Source organism: Festucalex cinctus, chromosome 9, assembly GCF_051991245.1.
Source record: "Festucalex cinctus isolate MCC-2025b chromosome 9, RoL_Fcin_1.0, whole genome shotgun sequence".
In the NCBI taxonomy this organism is placed as follows: Eukaryota; Metazoa; Chordata; class Actinopteri; order Syngnathiformes; family Syngnathidae; genus Festucalex; species Festucalex cinctus.
Genome location: NC_135419.1, coordinates 25185629 through 25200515, shown reverse-complemented (window position 1 = coordinate 25200515; position 14887 = coordinate 25185629). Strand labels below are relative to the sequence as shown.

Sequence of the window (14887 nt, the reverse complement as noted above, 5' to 3'; positions counted from 1 at the left end):
GTGGAGGCACCCAGTGACCGGACCAGCAAAAGAGCCTCAAATTAAGTCACTAACCACTATGCAAAGCGACCACACTAAGTCACCTAATCAACCCACCTTGGGGTCAAAATTTGCGAGACGTGGGGTGGTTGCTAAGCTAATAAGAAAGAAAGCTCACATACAATGCAATTTGAATGGCTTGGCAGTAACTGCATTGCTAGACTCGGGGGCACAAGTCAGTATCATAAGCCATGATTGGAAAGATAGATATCTGCCTGACCTCGTCCTGCGTTTGCTATCTGAAATCATTGAAGAACTGGAGGAACTTAAGGTGTTCGCTGTGAATGGAGAGCGGATCCTGTTCGATGGTTGGCTGCCCATAAAAATCAACCTTCCAGAAAACGACGACCCCAGCCTCTCCTACTGTTCCAAGATTCAATGTCTTGGAGCAGCTCATTGAAGGCCAGCCCAAACAAATGGTACCAGTCTTGATAAAACTGCTTCGCAATGCCACGGGCGACACTGATGAGAAAGCAGAGGCAATCGTAAACTTCATTCAAACAACAGGGCCAATAATGACACAAGGACGTCTGAGGACAGGTGTGAATGATGTGGTCATCCCAGCTGGTCAAATTGCCTGGATTAAGTGCCAGGTCCCCCTGAACATGAACATGTCTGACCGGTTGGTGTTGTTTGAAGCAGATGAAGGTGGTCGGCAACTAGAGCAATTGGATTTGGGAGCAGGCTTGCATGAGATACATAACACCACCAAACCCTATATCACCATTGCAGTTGGCAACAACACCAAACATGAGATCACCCTGCCACATAAAACACATCTTGGTACCTTGCAGCAAATTGAAAAGATTTTGAATGATGATACTCTTGATGGGCCAAGGCCTACTGTAACAGTCGGTGAGGTCACCTTGCAATCCACCAAGTCACCACCATCTCTGTGGCAACCCCCAGTTAACATCGACCACTTGGAGGATGATCAACAGCAAATTGTCAAGAGGATATTGTATGAAGAATCTGATGCTTTTGCCAGAGAGGGGAACGACATTGGCTGCATCCCAAACCTACAAATGGTGATAAACCTGAAAGATGACATCCCAGTGCAGAGAGCATATACGTCCATACCAAAACCGCTTCTAAGAGAGGTAAAGGAATACATCCAGGACCTCCTTGTGAAAGGATGGATTGTGAAATCTTAATCCTCCTATTCTATTGTGTGCGTGAGGAAGAAAGATGGCACACTACGCCTCTGAATTGACTATCGCCTGCTGAACCAGAAAACTGTACCTGATAGACACCCCCTGCCTCGAATACGGGATTTGCTGGACACCTTGGGAGGATATTCTTGGTTCAGTATCCTCGATCAGGGCAAAGCCTACCACCAGGGTTTTGTGGCTGAAAGTTCTCGCCATCTTACTGCTTTCATCACACCCTGGGGACTCTTTGAATGGGTGAGAATCCCGTTCGGTCTGTCTAACGCGCCTGCAGCGTTTCAAAGAAGCATGGGGGAGATGTTGAGTACTCTGCGAGACGAATGCTGCATCCCATACCTAGACGACATCCTTTGCTACTCGGGGTCTTTTGAAAACCACGTGGAGGTAGTTCACAAAGTGCATCAGGCCCTACAAAGTTTTGGTGTGAAGCTTCGACCTGGAAAATGTGAATTGTTGAAGAGAGAAGTTCATTATGTTGGACGATTGGTCTCAGCTGAGGGTGTCCGTGTCGATCCAAAAGACATAGAAGCGGTACTGGCCCTCAAAGTCAAGACACCAGAGACCGTAGGTGACCTGAGAAGAATCTTGGGCTTCCTCAGTTACTACCGGTCTTTCATACAAAACTTCTCCAAAACAGCCAAGACACTGTACGAGTTACTGCAAGTGAACTCTTCAACCCAACCAGTACATCCGCACCAAAAGAAAGCGAGGGGCCCACAGTTGTCATCCAGGGCACCTATAAATTGGACTGCAGAACATCAGAAGGTTCTTGAAGAACTGATTAACAGGTTGACTCAACCTCCTGTACTTGCATATCCCAACTTTGACCTCCCATTTGTTCTGCACACCGGCGCATCAGGGCAGGGCCTTGGGGCTGTCCTTTACCAACAGCAGAACGGGAAGCTGCGAGTTGTTGGCTATGGATCGCGAACCCTAACACCGGCTGAGAAAAATTATCATTTGCACAGCGGTAAGTTGGAGTTCCTTGCGCTAAAATGGGCAGTGTGCGAGAAGTTCAGAGACTACCTCTTTTATGCTCCCCATTTCACAGTTTACACTGACAACAACCCGCTCACGTACATCATGAGCACAGCCAAACTCAATGCAGTGGGACATTGCTGGGTGGGAGAGTTATCAGACTTCCACTTTAACATAAAGTATCGGCCAGTGAGAGTCAATGCCAATGCCGACACATTGTCACGTGTCCCTCTTGATTTTGACCAGTTCATGTCAACATGCACTGAAGAGATGTCGCATGATGTGGGGAGGAAGTCAAGCAGCCCAAAGGAAAGATGTTGCGTGGGTGGCTGCCCTCTTCGCCTCTTGCCTTGATGTGATCCCACAACTGCACACACCTTTACATGAAATAGACCACGCTGAATTAGTTCAAGCACAAAGAGAAGACCCAACAATTGGGCAAGTCTTGAAACTAAAAGAGACAAATACCAAGCTGACTGACACAACCCGAAGATCAGTGAAGGGGAATTCCCGCAAACTTCTCCACGAATGGCACAGACTATACCTTGAAAATGGACTGCTCTATAGACGCACACCCAAGAGGAGACAGTTAGTCCTACCTCTGAAATACCAATCACTTTTCTTGAAACACCTTCACGATGACATGGAGCATGTAGGCCTGAAGAGGGTGCTTCACCTTGTCAGAGAAATGTTCTGTTGGCCTTACATGAAAAAAACTATAGAGGACTATGTGGCAAGAAAATGCTACTGCATCAAGCAAAAGAAGCCGACAGTTCATGTGCGTGCACCTATGAGCAGCCTGAAGTCAAACTCACCACTTGAGCTCGTGTGCATAGACTACTTGCATCTTGAAAAAAGCAAAGGAGGCTACGAGTACATCTTGGTGTTAGTTGATCATTTCACAAGGTTTGCGCAAGCCTATCCCACCAAAAATAAATCTGGCCGAACAGCAGCAGAAAAGATATACAATGACTTTGTGCCTCGTTTTGGGTTCCCCAATAAGCTACATCACGACCAAGGTCGAGAATTTGAGAATGAACTCTTCCGAACACTAGGTCAGCTCTCTGGGGTGGGTCATTCTCGAACATCTCATATCACCCCCAGAGTAACCCAGCCGAGCGGCTCAACCGCTGATGCTGCGCACGCTGTCAGACAAAGAAAAGTAGGCATGGAAAGAACATCTCCCACAAGTAATCCATGCATACAACTGTACTCGTCATGAATCAACGGGCTATGCACCTCACTTTCTGCTCTATGGTCAACATCCTCGCCTCCCAGTAGACCTTCTCTTTGGCCTGCCAGAGGAGACAGATCCAATAACTCACAAAGGCTACGCCGAAAAGTGGCGGAAGAGGATGACAGAAACATATCGTATTGCAAACAACAACAGTGTGTCATCGAGTGCCAAAGGCAAGGCTCATTACGATCGAAAAGTGAGAGGGGTGGTGTTGAAGCCAGGGGACAGAGTGTTAGTCAGGAATTTAGGTGAGCGAGGTGGGCCTGGAAAACTACGTTCCTACTGGGAAAAGAGAATTTATGTCGTGAAGGAGCAGGTTTCAGACAACCCAGTGTATGTTGTCCAGCCAGAAGGTGATAACAAAGCTAAAACCAGGACTTTGCACCGAAACCTACTTCTATTAGCCAACGATTTACCAGTGGTTCCAACCACAGCTGCCCAAATCAAAGTCTTCCCGAAAACAAGCGAACTCGCATCACAGACCAAGTCAAGTAAGCAAACCCGCTACAGGTGCGGAGACCTCAGACTCAGATTAGGATGATGAACCAGCAGGCCACTGGGTTAGACTACCAACAACTCAGCATGACCCAAGCAACACTGGTACCCCAGAGAGATCAACTGGGCCCCGGAGTGAACAGATGCCAGTGTTGGAAAGGCAAGCTGCCTCTGAGAAAAGGAACGAACAACCCTCCATGGAGTCTCCCGCATGCCATGCTGAAGAAAGACAAGTCATTGCAAATCCTACAAGCACGGGTGACCAAAGCATCCTTAATCATATGGAATCAGTGGAGGACAATCAGTGGACAGGTCCAAACATAACCGAGGTTGAAGAGGAACAGGGGTGGCCTCAACAGGGACAAGTGGAGGGGCAGATGCCGGAAGCACAGGCTGACTCTCCAGTTCAATTAAAACGGTCAGATAGAGAAAGACGCCCAGGTCGAATGCTTACTTACTCGTCTCTTGGTAATCCGATATATCAGCCGCGCCATGCAGTAAATTATGTTGATGCCAATCTGATTCCCTGCACTCATTTCTGCAATGCACAACCATACTTGTCACCACTTCCATGCACACCCTTCCCACAATATCCCTATCCATATCCCACCTGTCAAATACACAGTTACTGACATGTCAATCCACACATAGTCAGACTAGTGGACGTTTTGGATTTTGTAAAGGTGTTTAGGTGTTAATTTTCTATTGTGATTAAGTGTCAGGAGAAACTTTTGTTGTCGGGGAGCGTGTGACCCCCCCCCCCCTAGAGGAGGGTGATCACAGTTGTATGAAGGAAATGTAATTTCGAGTAATTACTAAAAAAAACGAATTTCTTTTCTATATTATTTTTTATACTGTTGTTTCCATGGATGCTGATGACAACATATTTTTGTTGTTGTTAATATGGTAGGAATATTATCGTTTTGTAATTTAAGATAAATAGGGAGTAGTTGGCTTAGCACTTCCGGGTCAGGACATGTGCGAAGGCGGAACGTTGCTACCGCTCCTCAGACGAAATCTGGGGAGAGAGCAAGGCACATCGTCTTCACTCGTCTCTGTTTTCTACCTGCAAATACAGGTCAGTAAACACTAGATAAAGTCTAACTTACCTCTGCTTTGAAGCTATATTTGAATGTGTAGTTATCTACGAGGTGCCAGCATAGCTGTGATAACTTTAACATTGTACAGAGAGACTTGATAGCGAGTTCGTTTTTTTTTTTTATTCTGTTGCATCGGCGCCATTTGCGTGAAGTGCACCTCGATGGGACTACTGTATACCGTGAATGTTCTAGAGATATGCTGTTTGTATTACAATGTTTAAGAATTAGGATTTAATGAGTAAGAATTGTTGAATGTAGTAGTATTTTTTTTTTGTTGAGCTAAAATGTTGAAACATGTGAAAAAATATTTCATAATTCATTTCAGTGACCTGTATTGATTACAGATGGGTACATTTAAGGTATAGAATACCACAGCAACAAGACATTTAATGTCATTGATTTACACAAATGTGAAACTTTATTTAGACAGTGATGTACTGTGAATAGATGTACTTTAATTACAAAGTTAGATTATTAGATTGGGAAGTGAACATTTAGAAGACATTCTCATTTATTTTGGAAATTAATATTATAATTGGAAATGTTGAAGATTGTGGAATATTGAAAGAGGGAAATTTTGAGAAAGCACCTCGGAGATTGTATAAAGTAAAGGACAGAAATGTACTGAAATGAGTATTTTGTTGATATGTGGTGTGTTTAATAAAACAACCAGACTAAATCTGGGGAGAGAGAGCAAGGCACATCGTCTTCACTCTGTTTTCTACCTGCAAATACAGGTGACCTTTTTGTTACTGCGGTACCCATTCCTGGACCTGTAACATATGGCACACAATACGTGAATAATGTTTTCATGTTTTGAAATCATTTGAGTCATTATGTCATGTCAAACATGATTGGGAAAAGATAGTAGCTGTATATGTCGAATAAATGTTGCATTCATTAAAGTCGGGAAATTAAACCTTGCTCATATTGATTACTAAGACTTGGAAAAATCATCCAACCATAAATTGCTGGGGCCTATCCCAGTGTGAGAGAGGCAGGGTAAAACTGGTTTGCAGTGCTGTACCTGTTGCACCTATTTTTTATTATGTGATTAAAATTCCCCAAAAGATATACATGTGTCCAAATTCACAAGGCTGGTTCTCCGAATGCCGAATTTGTCGGCTGCATGACGTCACTCCCGACAGCACGCACAGAACTTACACATGAATGGACTCTCGGTCAACGGACAAGCAGTATTGACAATCCTCTCCATATATAGGTAAAATGCGGCAAATGTCAAAAACTGATTTATGGCACCCCCCATAAAACTTTATGGCACCCCCCACAAAACTTTATGGCACCCCCCACAAAACTTTATGGCACCCCCCATAAAACCATTCATAACCCTAACCCTTTGAAGTAAGCCCCGCCCCTTCCACCTTCTTAGTCAATCAGAAGCCGTTATTTTGAATTAAGCCCCACCCACTTTCCGCCTTCTTAACCAATCAGAGGCCGGAAGCCAGCTCCTGTCAAAATTCATTGATGACATTTTGCACCCCCCTACCCACCCCCCTCACAGCCCTAGCCAATCAGAAGCCGGAAGCCACCCCCTCATCGTCTTAACCAATCAGAGGTCGGAAGCCAGCTCCTGTCAAAATTGAATGATGACATTCTGCAACCCACAACAAACATGTTATCCGGTTCCCCCCACCCTTCTGCACCCCTTCAACAAACAGCGGTCAAGAAAATGGATGGATGGATGTTTCCTTTAAATGTTTGTTGGACTTAATTTGATTAAAATCGTAATTGACATAAATTGAAGAAGAAAAAAAAAATTGATACGTATTTGGATATATCTCCCAGCCCTAGGTCACCATACATGTTTTAAGCATTTTATTTTAATACCGACTATGTTGAAACATCCATCCATTTTCTTGACCGCTCATTCCTCACAACGGTCGCGGGGCTGCTGGCGCCTATCTCAGCTGGCTCTGGGCAGTAGGCGGGGGACACCCTGGACTGGTTGCCAGCCAATCGCAGGGCACACAGAGACGAACAACCATCCACACTCACAAGCACATCTAGGGACAATTCGGAGCGCCCAATTAACCTGCCATGCATGTCTTTGGAATGTGGGAGGAGACCGGAGTACCCGGAGAAGACCCACGCGGGCACGGGGAGAACATGCAAACTCCACCCAGGAAGGTCCGAGCCTGGACTCGAACCGGACACCTCAGAACTGGGAAGCGGACGTGCTAACCACTCGAGTACCGTGCCGCCTATGTTGAAACATGATTTTTAAATTTTAGTTTACACAACACTGTGATTACAATATTGTAGACTCAAAACTAGTGGTGTCATGTTTCCCCACCCCCCTCATATTAAAGTTTCCCCACTGGGGGTTGTTGGACACCAAGTTTGCTATCACAACTTAAACGCCACCAAATTCTTGAAAAGCGTTTATTTAAGAAGACCCCCCCCCTTTGAGAAGGTAAAGTAGCACTTAAGGAACATTTCAGTAATTGTGCAATACAATCAATACAATGTTTTGAGAGAGAGAGAGAAAAAAAAAAAAACTTCGAAGAAAATTATTTCTTTTATCAAAAATATTTCCAGTGCACTCATCGAGCAGTTCAGAAATTGAGCAATAAAATCTGCTGTTTTGAAAAATAAAAATACTTGTCCAAAGCCAAATATATTTCTTTTAACAAAAATATTTCCAGTGCACTCATGGAACAGTTCAGAAATTGAGCAATAAAATCTGCTGTTTTGAAAAAAATAAATAAAAATACTTGTCCAAAGCAAAATATATTTCTTTTAACAAAAATATTTCCAGTGCACTCATGGAACAGTTCGGAAATTGAGCAATAAAATCTGCTGTTTAAAAAAAAATAAAAAAATACTTGTCCAAAGCAAAATATATTTCTTTTAACAAAAATATTTCCATTGCACTTGTTATGGAACAGTTCAGAAATTGAGCACTATTGAAATAAAATACTTGAAAGAAAAATATATTTCTTTTATCAAAAATATTTAAAGTGCAATAATTGACTAAATGTTCTCACACAACAATATGTAAACTATTAAACATTGTGCAACATGTAGCATGGTAAACCTGATGAAGCGAACTATTTTAGAAATATGCTGTAAAAAGCAAACATTTGCAGTGCTTCAGAAATGACAGTTATGTTTTTTTCCTCTATGCTATATCCAAAACATAGCAGCTTTCACTACTGAGGATATGATCAAATTCCACCCTTAACTCTGGGAAGGCCGTGTATGTCCAGGGCAGTTCCATGGTAGGCCCGCATGTGTGAGCAATTGGTCTACGCGCAACTCCATCCAAAGGGGTAAACAATATTCCTATTTTACCAACACAGAGTGCATCTGAACCTGTGGTAAACCTCAAAAACCTTTGAAGGCCACGTTGATCGAGTCCTCTGATATATTGTTGCAAGTACCGGAGACTTTGATGCTCTGCTTGTGTAGAGGGAGAAGCTTCCAACAACTTCAGAACTTTCTTTGTGGTGGGCTTCACATTTTCATAGATTTGTTCAAGACTGTCCACACTACCAAAAGACTGCCTGAGCTCTGGACCCACAACCACTGACATTTTATCAAGAGAATATTTTGGCTGTTGGATCATCAGCTTGTGAGCAACACTTAAAAGTGCAGCTTTCAAGTTGTCTTTTCCTGGGATAGACTTGGCTCCCATCCGATCTAAAAAGTCAATCATATCCTCCTCCTCTTCATCGTTAAGCTCCTCTTGTAAAGCCTTGTTCACAAGATCTTGTTCTTCCTTGCTGATGTATAATAGAAAGGACTCAAACAGCAAGTCTGGTGTGATAGATATTTCACCAAACAGCAAAGCTACTGTGAATGCTTTTGCAAGTCTACAAGGGAAATAACCATGGTCCTGAAACCCTTTAATCAGGATGCGGCCAATAGATTTCCATTCCTCTTCCTTCCTCTTGGCAGAGAGTATTGGAACTCGTATGTCTTGCCCTTCAGTCGCATAGTCATAGAATTCAGTCCAAAATGCAGAGTAAACATCTCGAGAGACTCCAGCGGCATCTGCTCCTCTCTCATTGATGTAGCCGAATGTGAGAGGCCACTTTAGGAGATTTGGATTTATGAACTGTGCAATTAATTCATCCATAAGATTTGTTCTATGAATTTTAATGTGGACATTGGTGAGTTGGCCTATTGTGAGATCAGAGCTGGCATTTGTTTCAGCATGAGAATAAGTAGCACTTGCCATTACCACATCATTCTGCTCACTGGTACTTGCAGTTGGCTCACTTGAGGAATATGGTTCGATGATAATGAATGAGTCAGGGGTAGCTGCAGGGATACTCCCAATCACATGACTCTCATAATTTTCTGAAATAGGGACAGTAACATCTAGCTGGAACGACAAAGGTTCAGCTACGTGAGCCCCTATGATGACTTCGGAGCTACTAGATGATGATAATAATACTGTCTGAGCACCTCGTTGAGTGTCCACGTTTGGCTCACTGTGCTCCTCTTCTTCACTTTCCAACATAGTGACAGTATCATCTAGATGGAACGGTAAAGGTTCATCTGCACAGGCCCCTATGATGACTTCAGATGTACTAGATGATAATGATACATTTTCACCATCTGGTTGAGTGTCCTCCATTGGCTCAGTGTGTTCTCCCTCTGGCTCAGTGAGGACAGAGTTGGTGGATTCTTTTACTTTTGTGCAGAGGTAGAACCTTAGCATTCCCATCTTTAGCACAGAATAAAGTTCCCCTACACTAACATCTTCATCCAGTACCGCGTCTTCTTGATAGTCTAAGATATCACAGCAAAATTCTTCTAATTTCCCCTTTTTAGAAGTCCCATTTGGAAAGAAAAGTTCCAGTGCTCTTTGTAAGATATCCGCTTTTTTTGAGTCCTTTGGCATATCAAGTTTCCTTGTCCCTCCCCCTTGATTCTTTCGTTGTTGTTTCCCCTCATGTATCCATCCGAGTTCCACTTTCCTTGTTTGTCTAGCAGCAATCTTATTACGTCTCATATGTGGTCGTGCATGTTTGAAAGATGGTCCAGGTTCTCCCTCGTCACACTCATCCAAGGCGTTGTTAGTCGTCATCTTTCGTCTGAGCTTTTCAAGTAGTGATTGCCTTTATGTGTCCTTCTGACCTTTTCTTTGATACTCAAGACAAAATCTTCGAGTGGCAATCCTGTCCCCATAGACAGGAATGTAAGTAGCCAAGGTGCGGTCTTCCATCATTTCAACAACGGAAATGTCTATCTACAACAACAAACAAAAATCAGATTATTAATACAAGAGTTATCAAATCTATGCAAATGGTAGACTATGAACTCAGAACATCTTAAACATTGTGTGCATAGGCTGGGTGTACTACATGTATGTACCAAGGCAGTTGTAGGTGTCTCACATTCAATAGATTTATTTTTTTAGACCATTTGTGGCTACTGTGAAATCATGGACACTGCTACGTGTTCACAACATCTAAGGTAGGGGTCGTATTGTTCACACAACATCTAAGGTAGGGGTCGTATTGTTCAAAATCCTTGTTTAATGCAATTTTATTATTTTTTAAATTGTATTAATTTTTTGTTCCACACCTGGATTTGTGATTAACTGCTTGTAGCCACGTCAAAATCTGCTGCACACAAGCAGAAGGTCGCTAAAATCGGCAACTGCAAGGATGCACGGGCATGTACTTTGAAACATGTATTGAAATGACACCTATATAAATTATGAAATATGAAATAATGGGATAGGCTCCGGTGCCCCTGCGACCCTTGTGAGGACAAGCGGTTAAGAAGATGGATGGATGGAATATGTAATAATACTTTAACCTTGTAAAGTTTTTTTCAGCACGGGGACAGGAATTCCACAGAATTGTGTCATTTCCCTTTATTTTGGTAAATTCTACGGAGCCTCTTTGGTGACAGGGTAAGAAAAAAACGTTGTTTTTTTTGTGGCGGGGGGGGGGGGGGGGGCACTAATAAGTACTTTTTAGCATTTCAATAAGAAACGAAAAAGAACACACAAAGAACAAACTGTATCGTGACGTCATGTTGCATTTTCTGGCCTGAAGATGGCAGTGTTTTCTCAGTTTTGCATTGGTGAAGACCATGGTTTCCTCGTTGTCTACAGTTAAAAAAACACTTATTTTAACCTGCTCTCATTTCCACAAAATCTAAATGGCATGGAGTTTCTCACCTGTTTCATACTGCACACTACACCAGTTTAAAAAACAAAAAAAAACAAAAAAACAATCAAACTTTTGTCTAAATATTTGAGTGTTCGTTTTTGTTTCTTATTGATGTGGTAAACTGTGGGTACAGGTTACTAAACTGTGGGTACAGATTACACCCTCTCCCAGAAAAATAACTAAATAAATACATTTTTCTTTTTTCCATACCCTGGCACTAGCTCCGTACAATTCCACAAATGAATTGGGGGTAATATTCTTGGGCTGAGGGGACAATCAATGTGGGCTCAGCCAAAGTGTGGAACGAGAGCACAAAAGAAGCAGAGCCCTTTGGAGAATGTTTTTCATAAACATGACAGTTGAGCTATGTATATTTATAGAGCATAGTGTGTAATATTTAGCAACAGTGAATGGAGCTAAATCTTTAGGCAACCTACTTTGTCATCTTGTATTTTTTCTATGTTGTCCTCGCTAATATTGCGGCGTCGCGAGAATGCACAGAGTGCCTCCATTCCGCTCTCCATTTCCTTACAATTATCTGCCGACTGTTAATCTGTCAATGAGACGTTCAGAAATTGTCAGCATTATAAAAATATGTATATATATATATATATATATATATATATATATATATATATGTATATATGTATATATGTAAATATATACCCATTTATATAGACACACTTACTTTTTTCTGTTGGGAGTGCTGGTGTGCTCATCCCGTCTACCTACTGATTGCCGATTAGTGCCTGTTGTGCAGACTTGTGCATGCCAAGACCCTGTGGCATTATGGGGGGTATTGGTCAAATACATTCAAAAGGGGTTCAGTGAGTAACCAGTGAAATAATTGAAAAAATAATTAATTCTAAAAAGGTTTGTTTGAAATTGTGAAAACTATTAATAATTCATGACATTCATTTATGTGAAGACACTGATCACAATATTTACAACAGATAAACAGCAATATGCAGCATTTTATTTCTCAAAATATCTACCATTGTTTACATTAACATTACTTATACAACATCTCTAGAAAATCGCAATGCCCCATCACCGGTGAACTATTTTTGGAAAAGGCCAGCAGGCTACCTATGAGGTCGGTGACTACCTTGGTGACTCCTGTCCTAAAATATTCCTTCAACATTTGGAACAAAAATGACAGAAAGGGGGTTTTCCAATCGAGGGTAAATGGAGGGCAGCGTTAGCGCTTAACATAAGGCTGTGGTTATTTTGCCTTGACTGACAATTCTTCTCCTGCTAGTGTTAATTAGCCGTGAACAGCTGTGATTTCGTGATATATTCTTGACCTGGCGTCAACGGCTATTTTACCGTGATTGCAATAGCTTGCCCGTCAAGAAGTTATTTTAGCATGATGCGTAGGCTGCTGTGAATCGGTTATATTGCCGCGAGCCTTACAATGTGCGCGGCTCCCTCTCTTCGATAGATAGATGGCGAGTTGTCGCTCACGGCAAAGTCACCACTGCGTTTGGCATACGATTCAACCAGTTGGCCAAACGGAAATCATGCATGGTCGACTTAACAATAAAGCCATAAAAAAAATATGAACAAACGATGTTTACTTACTGGCTTTTCCCTGTCGGCGAGGCTCTGTCCCGCCAATCGATTGCTGTGGTACTCGTGCGCCAGCGTCATACCGCATTGCATTATGGGGCGAAAATAACGAACCTAAATCATGCACGGCAGACATAATAAATAGTAAAAGTTACGAATAAACACTGTTTTTTTGTCTACTTAATTTTCTAATGAATTGGTAACGTGGCCCAAATGCCTAAAAAATTGGATTTGTTTTCACTCGCGCATGCGCAAATAATACCCCGTGGCATCATGGGAAGGTATGCTAACTTTGTAGCATGTAGCCTACATGTACGTTCGAACATATTTGCGAGTATGTTCGAACGTATTTGCGAGTATGTTCGAACATATTGGGGCCCTATGAGTAGGAGCTGAAAGAAACATACTGTATACAATTACAATACTATCGAAAGACTTTCCTTTTATTGTTGCGGTGTATTGAAAACTTTTTTTTTTACCTTTCTTTGTCGTAGAACCAGCGGTCGAACGTTGCTGTGAGCACGATCTATAAAATATACATTCACGTTTGTATAGGTAATAGATGTTCTAGTGTACAGTCTTCCCTCGCTATAACGCGGTTCACTTTTCGCGGTCTCGCTGTATCGTGGATTATTTTTTAAGTGCAATTTTGCATATTTTTTTACAGTAATATACCCATTTTATAAAATTTATGAAGGTTTGAACATTGTCAATGTTTGAACAAGAGAGAAATGTGAGAACATGTAAATGCCTCAATGAGAAAAGTGTATAAATTGTGCGGTCGGGGATTTTAGAGCCTTAAAACATTTATAAGAGTTGTAAAACATAAAGTTAACTACTTCGCGGATTTCATTTATTGTGGGTATTTTTTGGAACCTAACCCCAGCGGAAAACGAGGGAACACTGTATATCAGCACATTTACACACGCTGCTAGCAGATCGCCCGAAAAGTTAGGAAAGTGATCTTACTAGCAATCTCTTAGCATGTTAGCGCTTACCTTCACGTTCTTTGGAGGACGAAAGACTGTCCAAGACTGTCTTGCATCGGAACCATAGTAGTCGTCATCGTCCGATGAAACGTCATCTGTGCAAGAGTGCTCTGTTGTGCACCACTTTTCTCCGGTGTTAGCATTGCTAGCCGGTGGGGCCTTAGGACGTTATTAGCATCGCTAGCCGGTGGGGCCTTAGGACGTGGTCGAAACGGCCGCGTCACCGCTTCAACTATGACTTAACCCCGTCATCACTGTGCTCTTGAGCACTGGTCGATGCTTTTGAGCTTTGAAAATAAGGATCAAGCGTGAGCTGAGTGCCATCTGTAGCCTTTTTGACTCCCTTAGCCAAGTTAGCCATTCTCTCCCCCTCAACACTCTAGCTCAGCCTCTCTCCTTCTACTGTTGTAGCCTACCCGATCTTGTCCAAAAGACTCATCACAGCCATCTAGTGGCCAGGAATACTCATTATAGTAACCCGATCGGCTTGATATTTGGAGCACAGCTGCCCAAGGCTTTCCTCCACCCGTTTCCATTAAAAAACATAGTTAACGTCAAATAACGTTTTTGGCGGCATACCCTAGGATTATACTAAACGTCATATGACGTTTATGGTGGCCAAAGAGTTAAAGACAGGTGAATGACAGTGATGGACTTCTGTATAAGATCTAACATTTCCCTTAGGATACAGTCTTGTCCTTGTCAGTACAATGAATATATTCAATGAACATACAAATATGGTTTTTCTCAGGTCATCGCCGCCTGTACCATCCTAAAGTGCTATTTTTTCATTAGAACTTAGTGACAGTCATCAACATTAACAAACTTGGCAATAAAAAAAAGAAAAGAAAAAAAAAAAAAAGAGAATTCAACTTACATTGTACTGCAACTGTGCTTTAGGGATAATTTTATGCTCCAAAGTTTTTGTGTATGTGTGACTGCGTGGGCCTGTTAACCGCATACTGTGTATTGCTACAATTCGTCCGTGCTGTGTGGCTTGACTAATCAAAACAAAAGTTTGCCATTCACTTGTGATCGTTGTTTAGTGGACCAGTGGACGCAGGATTCCCAGCAAAGTGAACTGTGTCATCCTGGATCGAGGTTTGGCATTTGGAGGTCATTATGTCAGCGCCGGCCGGCGAAAACGCACTAC

At 42.4% G+C, this 14887-nt stretch overlaps 1 protein-coding gene and 1 long non-coding RNA gene across 4 annotated transcripts in view; one reads left to right on the top strand and one right to left on the bottom strand.

Moving 5' to 3' along the window:
* The window catches only part of LOC144025434 (uncharacterized), a 59575-nt gene that overhangs the window by 3158 nt on the left and 41530 nt on the right, over positions 1 to 14887 (top strand). The gene's annotated exons all lie outside the window — the stretch shown is intronic.
* On the bottom strand, positions 7515 to 14526 carry LOC144026304 (uncharacterized). Its single transcript, XR_013285096.1, has 6 exons — positions 13744 to 14526; positions 13225 to 13271; positions 12758 to 12859; positions 11862 to 11952; positions 11611 to 11726; positions 7515 to 10239 (listed from the first exon to the last, which is right to left on the bottom strand). It is a non-coding gene; the product is annotated as an uncharacterized LOC144026304 (long non-coding RNA).